Source organism: Dromaius novaehollandiae, chromosome 7 (assembly GCF_036370855.1).
Source record: "Dromaius novaehollandiae isolate bDroNov1 chromosome 7, bDroNov1.hap1, whole genome shotgun sequence".
NCBI classification, from domain to species: domain Eukaryota; kingdom Metazoa; phylum Chordata; class Aves; order Casuariiformes; family Dromaiidae; genus Dromaius; species Dromaius novaehollandiae.
Genome location: NC_088104.1, coordinates 3,864,518 through 3,876,972, shown reverse-complemented (window position 1 = coordinate 3,876,972; position 12,455 = coordinate 3,864,518). Strand labels below are relative to the sequence as shown.

General features: G+C 39.0%; 1 long non-coding RNA gene across 6 annotated transcripts in view; it reads right to left on the bottom strand.

Annotated features, from left to right (window-relative positions):
• The window catches only part of LOC112981719 (uncharacterized), a 150,868-nt gene that overhangs the window by 87,220 nt on the left and 51,193 nt on the right, over positions 1-12,455 (bottom strand). For all 6 annotated transcript variants that reach the window (XR_010389896.1, XR_010389903.1, XR_010389899.1 and 3 more), the window contains exon 4: positions 11,806-11,946. This is a non-coding gene — a long non-coding RNA (uncharacterized LOC112981719). The remainder of the gene's footprint in view (positions 1-11,805; positions 11,947-12,455) is intronic.

The following is a 12,455-nucleotide window of genomic DNA, read 5'->3' as shown; positions in this document are numbered from 1 at the left end:
ATTTCTGAATTTGCCATTAGAGTTAAAACATTCTGAAACAAATTATCTGTTAACCAGCTGCACAGATTACAGTGGCATTACACAAACAGAATCTGGTCTTTGAATTTTCAACTGAAAAAAAGATGTCAAGTTCCATTAAAGTTAGTAAAATCTTAAGTATAAGAAAGATCAGAAAATGTCCTTTATTCTGATCACTCAACCTAAGGACGATCAGTGGCTTCTCTTTCCTTATGCCTCCATGACAAAGAACAAAAGGCCAGAATTTTAGGACTCTTTTCAACACAAAATTGCTTTAAAATGTGCTCTCTGAAATACATTTCTTCTAATTCCCAAGGAGTTTATATCAGTATTTTTAGAAAGGCAATTTGGAATTTAACAAATACAGATACTCAGAAATGTCTTCGTGCTTGCTTGCTTTCACAGAAGGACATTAAGGTCTTTTTTTTTTTTTTTTTTCCAAAAGTGGAGATTACTTTTGAGTGGTTATAACTATAGTGATCAAATTTGGAACCAAGTAAGACTGCTGAACTTGGAACCTGGGACAATGTATGAATAATATACATGACTTGAGCCACAAAAGTTGGGGGCAGGTGCATGGACACGGCAGCCTGACTGTGCCCACGGCAGCCATGGGCTCTCTGAAGGTCTGCCCTGTGCAAAGATCATCCCCCTGCTCCCATTTTTTGTTTGCTTTTGAGGCCTCACTGACCCATCCTGCAGTTTAAGGTCCGTAGTTTTGCTATCGGCTTGTTCTCCCGTCAGCAGAGAAGCCCCCACAGGGTCAATGGCCAACGGGTGAAGCGAAGAGGGAAAAGGCCCGGCAGAAAAAGCAGGACTGTACCTGGATGCGTCAGAATAAAGGAAGGTTTATCTTTTTTAATTCTGTTTCTAATGGCGAGACTCAATTTTTTATACAAAGGTTCAGAGCCTCAAGTTGGATTAATATATTTAGACACCAGAATCTTTCCAAGTCAGGGAGTGAGGAATCTGCTTCACTCAGTTCCAACTAAGGAGAAAATCTGACTTTATCTGATTTATTTAGTCTCAAAGGTACATTGCCCTTTCACATTCTTTGTTCAATCGTCTTTCCACTGATTTCAAAGCATTTGTTTTTATTACAGAATTCCAGACTTTTCAAAGTTTGAGAAAGACTGAGACTTATAAGACTAATGGGGGTGAGTTGACAGCTATATTAATTTTCAAAGAGTGATGACACTGCTTTAGAAATTTAACACGCTGAAAAATATGTGAAAAGAAAAATGCAAAACTGGCTTTTGCATGATAACGTAATACTGTATTTTCTTTGTCCATCTATGCTGCAGCCACGTTATACAGAACTGTAGAGAAGAAAATGGCAAATTTCAAATCAGTTATCATGGTGCTATCAGCTTAAAAATTAATATTTTTTAATTTTTTTTCACTTTTCCAGCAGAATAAGTAAACAAGTCATGGCTATCAATCTCCACACTATGCAGCAATATTTTATTTTCAAGCTGATAGCTTCACATGATGAATTATAGTCATTAGAAAGCATGATAGTGTGTTACAGTAGCTTCAGCACACTTGTAAGTGTTGCTGACAGGATAAAGTGGGAGGGCTTGCTTATTATTAAGTTCTGCATTTGAGATGTAAATATTACCCAGAGTTTGCACTGTTCTTGGCAGCTCATCAAAGCAAAATTTAAATTTTTCTGAACATTGGAAATGACATTTCAAGGCTATTTCCCCAATAAGTATTTTGCACTTGCAACATTTGAGTGCAGTTTTATGTTCAAAGATTTGGATAGATGACTATTTATGTTAGTAAATATTAAAAATCTGCAGCATTTATCTGCTATCCAGGTGCGTTAAAATGCTCACAGAGCCAGCATCATAACTGCAAAATGAGTTATAACTAGGCATCTCTGATTTAGAAAGCTAGGCAAAGAATACTCCTAGTAAATAATTATGCATGTGGTGTACTAGGAGTCATCTCAGCAACACTGAGTTACTAAGTTACACAGCTTAACAAGCTGTCAAAGGTCTGAACCCAACTAGTAAAAACCACTCTACGTGCCAGTAAAATAGAACAGCTTTTCCACCCAGAGACCTTTTTTCTAAATCTTTCCTGCATAAAAGCTTTGTAGCTCTCACACTTGTAGCAGCCAACATGAAAGCAAGGCAGCTTCAGATGGAGGTAGGGACTGGAAATTTAAACAGGCAGCTCTAGGACTTTTAATGTCACAAAAATGCCGTGGTAGGAGACGCACTTGAAGGACAGACAGTGGAAGAGTTGCAGGTGGAGGGCTGACTCTTAGAGGTGATGTATCAGCGGGGGGCAGAGAGAGAAGTGATGCCAGGCCGGGCCCCAGGGGAGCACACGGCCCTCAGCCGGGGTGGCTGGAGGCACCAGAAATGGAGAAAATGAGGGAAACGAGACAGCTTCCCCACCTCCCTTTTAGTTTAGTGCCGAGCTGAGATTAGAGCTACATTAGAGGAAAAAGCTGCCACTGCCGAACATAATGGGCCTCAGATGGGAGATGTACCTGGACACGGCACTGTGCTCCTGGCTCCACCATCGTCTCTGCTGATAACGCGGCCCCAGATGCTACAGGTGATGCCTGCAGCGCCGAGAGCACGCTGCAAACTGCGGCGCAGGCAACGCTCCCGCTACTCGTATCCGAATCTCCAAAGATCCTAGGAACATCTAAACACGTGGGAAGAGGCTGAATTTAAAAAAATAGCACGGAAGAGGAATAAAACGTAAATGACGTATTCGCACCGAACAGAAGCCGGAGGCTCTGGCTAGGGAAGGGAAGGCAGCGTTTCCACAGAGAAAACCGGCTTGGGCAAGCAGGAGTCGTGTTCAAAGGGACCAGCTGGCCCGGGCGGTATCGAGCTTCGTATCATTCATAAGAATTGCTCCATATCTCCAAGCAAACCTCTGGGGCATCACCAGCCTTTTAGCAGCGCACAGAGGTATTTACCTGAAGCATTAGTGCACTGTCATAAATGGACACGAGCATCCAGCAAAACTGAGCAACTCTTTAAACATGAATACTGAAAACGATCGTTTAATTGATTTTAAAACAAGTATTCCTTCACTGAAGAGTTACACCTGAATACTTTTTTTTTTTTTTGCATATTTTTTCAATTTCTGTTTATCCAGTCGGAATAGAAACGTGAGTCTGCTGACCAGCCCTGCAATACCAAAGACTGAATAACTAAGGAAACAATTTTCAGACAAAGCTTAGATTAGATTCCAACTTATTCAGTTATAACTCTCAAATACTTGAAAAAGGAGTATGTAAATGATTGATAATATAAATACTAGTACCTTTCCTGAGAAAAATGAACCAAATTAAATCAATTGTGTTAAATCTATTTGTATAAGGAAGGACAGAGATACTGATGAAACCTTGATCTCTCCCCATCAAAGTCAATGTCATTTCTCATTTAATTAGACACAGCCAGCATTTTACTCCTTACATTTTCATTTTCTGAATTCAAAGATTAAATATGGAACCTAAAAACCCTGACATCTGTCCCTTCACACAGCTGATATAAAGCTCTGCACATACTTTTCTTTAGAGAGTATATAATTTTGGGACCCATTTAGCATTTCTGTAGTTCTTCTTACAGTAATGCCTTCCCAATGTCTATCTGCTAGTCAAAGGAATAAAAATAAAGCCTAGTTGCTTCAATTATGTGGCAAATATAAGCTAAGAACTAAATATTCTTCAATTTCAAGTGTGTCTTCAACTGAAAACTAAACACCTACATTTTAAATTTCTCACAGGTTTGAGTGTAAGCACTGGGCAGCAACATTTAGTTGTGTTTCAAGGCTTTCAGTCTTCTTTATTATAACCTACTGTAAATTAAAAAAGGCAATTTCTGCAGTGAATGAACAATATTTACAAATATATTCTTCACATTTTGACATAAAAGATAACTAATATCTACAAGAACTCCCATATCCACAAAATAGCCTCTTCAGCTACAGAAGCTAAATAACTTTGACCCATCCATCCATATCTGAAGAGTGTTTGTTACCTCCACTGCATTTGCATTGCCTGACACTAGCAAGAGCCAGACTAAGATGGGTTGGAAATCTCAGTGCAGCACTCCAATTTTTGGTGCTTTCCTATCTCGCTCAACAAGCAACTAGTTAGAAAGATAAAAATTACAGAGCACCTGTCAGCCTTTGCAATAGTCTCACCTCCTTTTTTCCTTTATAATTTTCCGACAGATGCAACGACCCACGTGTCTGTCTTTAGTCCAGAATGCCGTTCTGGGCACTTCTTTGCAATCTGCTAGACCCAATACTGAAGATTTTTATAACAAGCAGAGAAGTGCTTTCAGCTCTGATACAGGCCAGTATTAAGATCACCTCTGTTTAAAAACCTTGCTGCATTTCCACACTAACTGATCTAACTCTATTGCACATTTTTTCATTGCATGCAAGCTGCCATTTTGTAAGAAAGGAGGAATAAACATATGGGTATGAAATATGTTAGAATAATCACTTTCTGCACTGATACATAGTTGTCTGTATAGACATCAGAGAACACATAATATCTAGTTTTCTCCATGCTGTGTTATTTCACACCGCCTCCCGTTTCACATGGAAAAGGCATTTGACTCTACCTAATAAACGCCCAAATTCTCAGAGATTTACTAACAAGAAGAATCCAACTATCTCAAATAATCCTATTTGTTTTGGCAAAAATATTCTAAATTTAAAGTACTAGGTGTTAAAACAGCATCGATGTTATAATGACTAATGAAGACAAAGGTCACATGATTTGCTTTAGTTCATAGTTAACTTTTTTTAGTTTTTTTCTTGATCCAGGGATCAAGAAAAAAAACATGGGAATAGCGTGTCACAGCTAAAAAACTGCTCATTACTTATACAGCTAAGACCTAGGCTGTTCAGGCATAAAATTATACAAAGTTAGAAAAAGTACTGAGTATGTACTTAATGTACCTAACATTAAAAACCACAAATACATAAACTAAATAAACATAAGATTTAAGAAACCCTTTTTCTTTTACTTTTTAAAGGAGACATGGAGCCAAATAAACATAAATATAGATTCACAAGTTTCTATCCTAAGTGACTCAGATATTCAGACAAGAAAGAATTTGGGGAAAGGGAAAGGAGAAGTAAGTAAGGAGCAGAGACATTAGTCTGCTCTGTTCTCCTATATAATTAATAAGCAAATTATATATCACCACTTCTCCTCCAACATTTCAGAAGTGTATCTGGTCTTTTGGGGAATCCATCTTAGTATGCCAAGTAGCTGCCAAGACTTCCACACTCTGCATGCAGATGATTAAATTGGTCAAAATATTGTTATGTGAAAAATGAATATGTCAGAGGATAATGAATCTCTGGGTTTGGAGCGGTCTGAAAACCTTGCAAGGAAAGCCAGAAGTGTGGAACATGGTCAGGATGAAACTGAGAGGAGCTGATGAGAAGATGGGCATGAGGTCTCAAACGAACAGTCTTGCACTGCAGCATTCAGAGGTTTGTACCCCTTTTTGGCTTGTACCTACTCTATTTTCCTCCTTGTTATTTTGTCTCCATGAAGTAAATCTGGATATGAGGAAACAAAATGAAAAAAAATCTTGTATAAAGACTTACTCCAGCGTCTGAGTGAGCTGACTGGTTTAGCAGCATCTAGTTACCACTAAGAGCCAACATCAGACTGGTGGCATTGCACTTGCTGTGCACCGTGTTTGGAAGGAGAAGGTCATGACTTTCAGTCACCGTTCTTCCAAGGATGCATGGCACAAGTGTGGCAAATCCACATTACTGCTCACCTCGCCTCTTCTCACATGAAAAGTGAATAAAATCTGCTGCCACCACAAGGGTCTGGCTTTAATTGATTACCTCTTCGTGCAGCAGAGCTTTCGGCTAACAATGCTGCTATTATTACTGAAGTGCAGATACTCCACAGTAATGAGTATCATGGAAACATCTGTAACTGAGCGACTAGATATTTGAGATGCTTAATGTCATCAGATGCTTTAATGAAAAATATAGAAGTTTTGAGTCATAGTTTGACCCTGGTGCACTGTTCAATAGCTAGAGTAAACTCCTGCAAAAGCCACGGCAGGAAGGCTGCCCTGAGTCCACCTCGCAGGCTCAAACCCTGATCGCCAAGGGATGGCCAGAGGCAACGTCTACAGCTCCACCGGCCAAAGAGCAAAGCTAACAATTTCAGTATTCATGGACAATACTTGGATTTGATCTTTTGAAGTCACTCTCTTCTCAAACTAATTAACCCCCCTTCCCAGGAGTCAAGCCAAGCTTTGTCATTTATAGGTAATTTTGAAATAGATGCCAAAATTTCACCTCAGTGTCCCTTTTGTACTTGGAAGAACGTTCCCTAGGATGGCTCTGTGTTTATATGGATTTAAAAGCAAGAAAACTTCCAGAGTGCAGAGTTACCAGAAACACATTTTGATCTGTAAACACTATCCTTAAAAACAAAAACCTCAAAACCTACATTTATAGGCCTATTTTCATGATGACAGTTTCGCTACATTTGTTGAATTGTAAACCATGTAAAGCTCAGCAATAAAACGTCTGCAATCTGTAGCAGTAATGGGAGGCATGTCTCATAAACAAGATAAGTTGTTTCTTGCCAATATTGTTACACTTCATAAATACGAACTCAAGTCTGTTTTGTGTTTCCTAGATCAGTGGCAGACTTTTATTTTAATTAAACACAACATATAAAATATTCATTTAAGAAACAAACATCATTGTTTTAAAGACATTATACCAAATTAAATTATAGTGCTTTTGCCATTGAGTCCTTGCACAAAAGAACAATTTTGAATTTTGAGTGGATTGATACAGTGCGAGTGTCCATCAAAAAATGATAGAAGGAACATTGTAGCTGTCCAACAAATAAATGAACTATTTGTATTTCCTGATAATGTAAGTGCTTATATGAACTCATTCCAATTCCCAAAGACTAGTCATTTTAGCTGCGGTTGTAATTAAGAAACTATCTTACATGGCAAAAAGGAAGATGCTGCCAGTACCATTTTATGCAACAGCCCTAATAAGTGTTTCACTTCACACAGACAGAATTTATTGTCTTCTTTTATCAGACTGATGCTGGATATCTTTGCTAAAATCACCTTTGACAGTCTCTATCCCCAAAATATTTTAGTTTTTGAAACTTATATTTCTGATTATAGACTGTCGAGGACTCCAGAATACGATGACAATAGATATCGGCTAGAACCCCATTCAATAAAAATGCCTTTTCTGGCTTCTGCAACACAGAGCCAGCTTCTGGAGTTACCATGGAATCTGACCACATTTCTTTCCACAGGAGCCTCTGATATTGTATAAGTTTCTGAAACAAAAATTTTAAATTGTCAGTAAAGAGGAAGTTCAGGAATTGGGAAGAAACCGGCCAGAAACTTCTGAATACTGACTTGTACTATAGCACCAGCAACCTATAACCACAGCCATGGAGGCAGCACTGAACTACAGAAAGTTTCTTTTGTGGCCACCATGGAAAAAAGTATCACTAAATGGTAAGTCTGCCAAAACAGCTGCCACCAGGAATTTACTGTGCCTGAGGAACAGGCGGGTATTTACTTCAGAGGATCCCCTGAGCCAAGAGCAATAGCCTGGTCACATCACATCACATCACCCCTCCGGGGCTCAGTTTCTCAACCTGGGTAACACTGACTTCTTCACTTGCCTCATGGAGCAAGACTAGGTAGTACCATTTTAAAATAACTGACATCAGTGAATTATGATTTTAAGTGCTACGTATTACTAGATTACCTTGTTTCTTGCTAAAGCCATTGAAGCAGATTTCAGAAAGCACACTTGGGTGCTTGACATCTATACTGAATTCATAGCCTGCTCAGACCGCTGGCTGACACGACTGAACAAAAGATTGGCAGCGAGAGCTCATTCCAGACTGGTCAAAAGTTTTATATGGATTTAATTCCCTCGTTCTGCTCCAGGAGGAAACTGGAAGGAAAAGAATAGGCAAGAAGCAGCACTAATCTACTGCTAAAACTTCAGCCATCCATGGAATTTTTGAAGAACAAAAACAGAAATAAAAAATAGTAGGAAAATTAAAATCTTAGGATGTGCCTATGTTTTGGGCCACCAGAAAAGAAGATGCCTCTAAAACACACGTTCTCAGAACAGGAATCCACTGTCACTCTGCATTAAAAATAAGCAGAAAGCTGCATCTGAGGCTACTTGCCATTTTCCTGAAAGGAAGTCCTCAACCAGCTCTAGATTCAAGACGGTGAAGAAAAGATGCCATGAGATCATTTTTGCTTCATCTCAGATGTGCAGCAAGCACTGACCAGCACTTACCTGATGCAGTCCTTCTGCAGGACTGACCATGATTCAAGCCTTAACTCTATCTTTTTCACAAGAATAAGATAAATAAGGAAATGCAGAAAATCCTGACCATCACCTTTACTCTAAGCCTGATGGCAGATAACACCATTTTATTCATTTCAGATAAGTATATAAGCTACAAGAACATGAAACATCCTATGGCATGATTCACCTCGGCTCTTTTTTTCAGTTTATAATTTCAAAACTCTTAATAACTGTCTCTAATAAGCAAGATCATATTTTTTCAGTTTGTCTGCTTTTCTTCAATTTCCTCCTATTTTCTGTAAACAAACTAGTTTTATTAAAATGTAGCACTGACAATTGTTATTTACCAACAGGTTTGATGTCTTTACTTTATCTATACTTTCCCTAGTCTCCTAATTTTCATTCTAAATTGCCATTTTCACCTGTACTGATTCATCACACATACCTATGGCATTAGAGCATAGTCATTTTAGTCGATTTCCGAGTTTATAATATTGCAGCATTTCTACATTAAGCTTTCAGTTATAAAAGACCAATCACATTGGGAATATTTCTATTTTTAGTTGATTTACATTAAAAAAAAACGCTTATCACAGAATAGCTGGATTTGGAAGGGACCTCTGTAGATCATCTGGTCCAAGCCCCCTGCTCAACAAGGTCAACTGGATCAGGTTGCCCAGGGTAGTGTCCAGGCATGTTTTGAGAGTTTAGGTAAATGAAGTTACATAATAAACAACTGATGCTAATCAGACCAAATCCAAGCTATTGTATAGGATGGGGATGGAAAGAAGGGGTTAATTATACTTCCAGATTGAGAAGGAATTTGGGAACTAGGAGTCCTCCTTGTCTTCTATATTTAAGCTTATCAAGAAGCAACTTCAACCCTGGCACATACGGCTCAAATACCTCAAGAGAGATTGGAATAAGTTGGATAAGTATTTAGTGAACAATCTGGTCACTGCTCCTTCCAAGCCTGAGTTATCAGCTGGATGTTTTAAGCACACAGTCATTTATCTTTTTTAAAAGTACAAAATTTAAAACTACTAACTTGGACTTGTACTCCACATATCAGTGGGCTGGTCAGCTATTGCCCTTCATGTGGTTTCCCAAAGTAATCCAGTTTTCTGGTCAATATTTCCTTGTAATGAAAAACTATTAATGTTTTCAGATCGTGAGATAACAGAGCTGTAAAATCTGTCATTTCAATCTCTTCTGCAGTCCACAAGCAGTAAAATCGCCAGATGGGTTCTGTTTGCTTATGCTTAAAACCCGAACAAGGTTTCTTCAAAATAAATCATGAGCCATGCGGGCTCTGGAAGATCTGAGGCACATCAAATCATTCCGCACTTCACTGGGCCATAACTAAATTGTGTTTTCGCTGCCCTCCGTTTCGACGTGTCTCAACTTGGTGTCCACAGAGGTGAGGGACAAACACACAGATAACCCAGCCGCGGTGGCAGAGGCCACCTTGCCAGCCTGCTCCCGCGACCGCGCTGCCGCCAGCAACGCAGAGTAGGCAACGCACAGGCTCTGAGATTCGTTTTCCTCATACGAACAAATGTCTATCAGCAAGGGAATATTAAACTTCTGTTTGGCTGAGAAACACAGAATTTCAGGCCCTGTGGCTCCAGAGTGGGCCTGATACACCGTGATACAAAGCTCCTGAATCTAGATGCCTAACACCTTTCCGCACATTGCTTTTATATCACGGAGCTTTCAGGAGTCAGCACCTTCCCCAGTAAAAGTTTGAACAAAAACTGGACTTCTTAAATCATGGATTTGGGCTGGTTTGGGAAGACATTTGGTACTGCTGCAGTGTTTCTGTTTCACAAAGCAAATACCATCTCCCGAGTTTCTCATTCTCGGATGTCTAGCCTTTTCCGCGCTAACCAGAAAAGTCTGTTTCTTGATTGGGTATCATATTCTTTACAAGTCATAAATATTTGCATCATGTGAAAGACGTGACTCATCAGAGAGATCTAATTACAGAGTAAACTGAGAGGATTGTTGTTTATATCACCAAATGCAGTTCAGATGCACTGGCTCTCCAGTGGCATGGGCTGCTGGCCATCCCCGGCTCAATTTATGTCCTCAGTGAAATGCGAGTTTTACCAACTTAAGATCCCTTACTGCCCTCACTGTAGAGTTTAACAATCCCCTTCTTGGGTGCTGCAGACTAAAATAAAACAGCACGCTGAAGCTACAGAGAGCATGTGTGTAAGAATTAGACGACACGCTGCTTGACAAGGCACAGTGGAAGTCCAGCTGAAAGCAGCTCTGTGAACATACAAATACCGCTAAAAGTTTCCCTCTATTTTTACAGTACAAAAAGTGCAGTTACACCACCCCACAGATAAGGCACATTATGCCCATCTCAGTGCTAAGTGATGGAGCAATGTGCTAGTAGAAAGATAATACGCCACTGTAGAATGGCTGTCCCATAAATGGTGACACAACCCAAGGCAGGATTAGCACCTTTATTATAGCAGCTTGGCAGAGGCAGCTGTAACAGAGGTGCTATAGTCTTTAGTTTCTCCTATTCAGCGCAGCAGTACTGTGCTTATGCTGACATAATCAAATTAGAGTAAGTTACTCTTTTTTAGCAATTGTTATTTATCTCAAGTGTCTGTGAACTATGCTTTTGCCAAACTGAATTAATTACTCTTATGAATAACAACTATATTAACTTCGGTATTTCGATTAGCATAGCAAGAGCCTTGAGCTGCTTATTTTACCGTCATTCAGATAACTTTTTTCTTCAACAGCTTTATCATAATGTTTTTACAAGCTAGAACTTGCAAAGCATTTACCAAATTCTGAATACCCTAGCAATATTGATACCCATATTAGGACACAATCAATAGGTAGAAATGTAACATTACCCCATTTTACAGCTGGGAACACAGGCAGTACATTAAAAGACTTCTGCTTTGCCACACAGAAAGGTATTAGCAGAATGTATATAACAGTTATTTCTGTAAAAATGAAGGATATGTTTAATAGGGAATATATAAAGCATGTACATGAAATTAAGTATGTTCTTAATTACTGTGGTGACTCAAGGTATGCTTCAGCAGGTGTGGAAACAGAATCACACCTACTGAATAGGAATGTGCATATTAAATTGGCTTTTTATGATCATACCAGTGAGGCAAACATCCATTTAGAAAAATATATATTAAAAGTATCTGCCAGGTAAAATACTTTCTAACGTATTAACTGTTACTGAAGTGACTAGGCAAATCTCCATGTATCTTTTATATCCTAAATGTACAAGTATCATAGCTAATCCTAATAAACGATGGTGCACCTTCTGTTTCAAACTTGTTAAAGCACGGTGCCTAAAACGCAATGTATCTGGGTGCAGGATGCTGTGTTTGTATGGGAAACCAATGAATGTGCCTCACGATTGCTCCACGATGCCCATTAGGAACCACGAAAACCTACCACAGAGCGAGGCTGGGGTCCCTGGAGCCAGCAAGTCTCTACGTGGCACCAAGGTCTCTTCAAAGACTGGAAGATGGTAGGATCAAGGAGCACCACTGGTATTTTTCAGTTGGACCAAAGTCTCTCCATTCAGCAACATTTCTGAAAGTTAAAAAATTTACTTTCATCAATTCTAAATATATGTAGAGCTAAATATAGTAAACCTCAACTTGAAAAATCACAGCTAAAGCTAACATACACTCGGTCTCAGTCTGTGCACCAGCTGCGGATAAAAATGTGCTGAAAAGTAGAACATTTTGTCTCTTTTCATTTATCAAACATTCAGTTGCAAACACACAGTCATCTGTTTAAGAAGAGCTGAGAATCTGTTAAAATTATTCATTTGATAGTTTTGTGAATTTAAATCACAATTTTCTGTGGAATTTAAGTTCTCAGGTAAGTTTCTTGGATAATACTTCCAACCTAAAGACTTTGGTTACTGGAGGTCTTTTTATTAATGGATTCATGCATTTCGGCAACAATTGTTAATTTATTCATTCAAAAAAGGAATTAATTTATATGAAGATTGTCATTTTGCAAGACGCAGAATATACATCCGCATCGTGCTTGCAGCAGATTAACGAATCAACCTAACTCCGCCTAGCATAAAG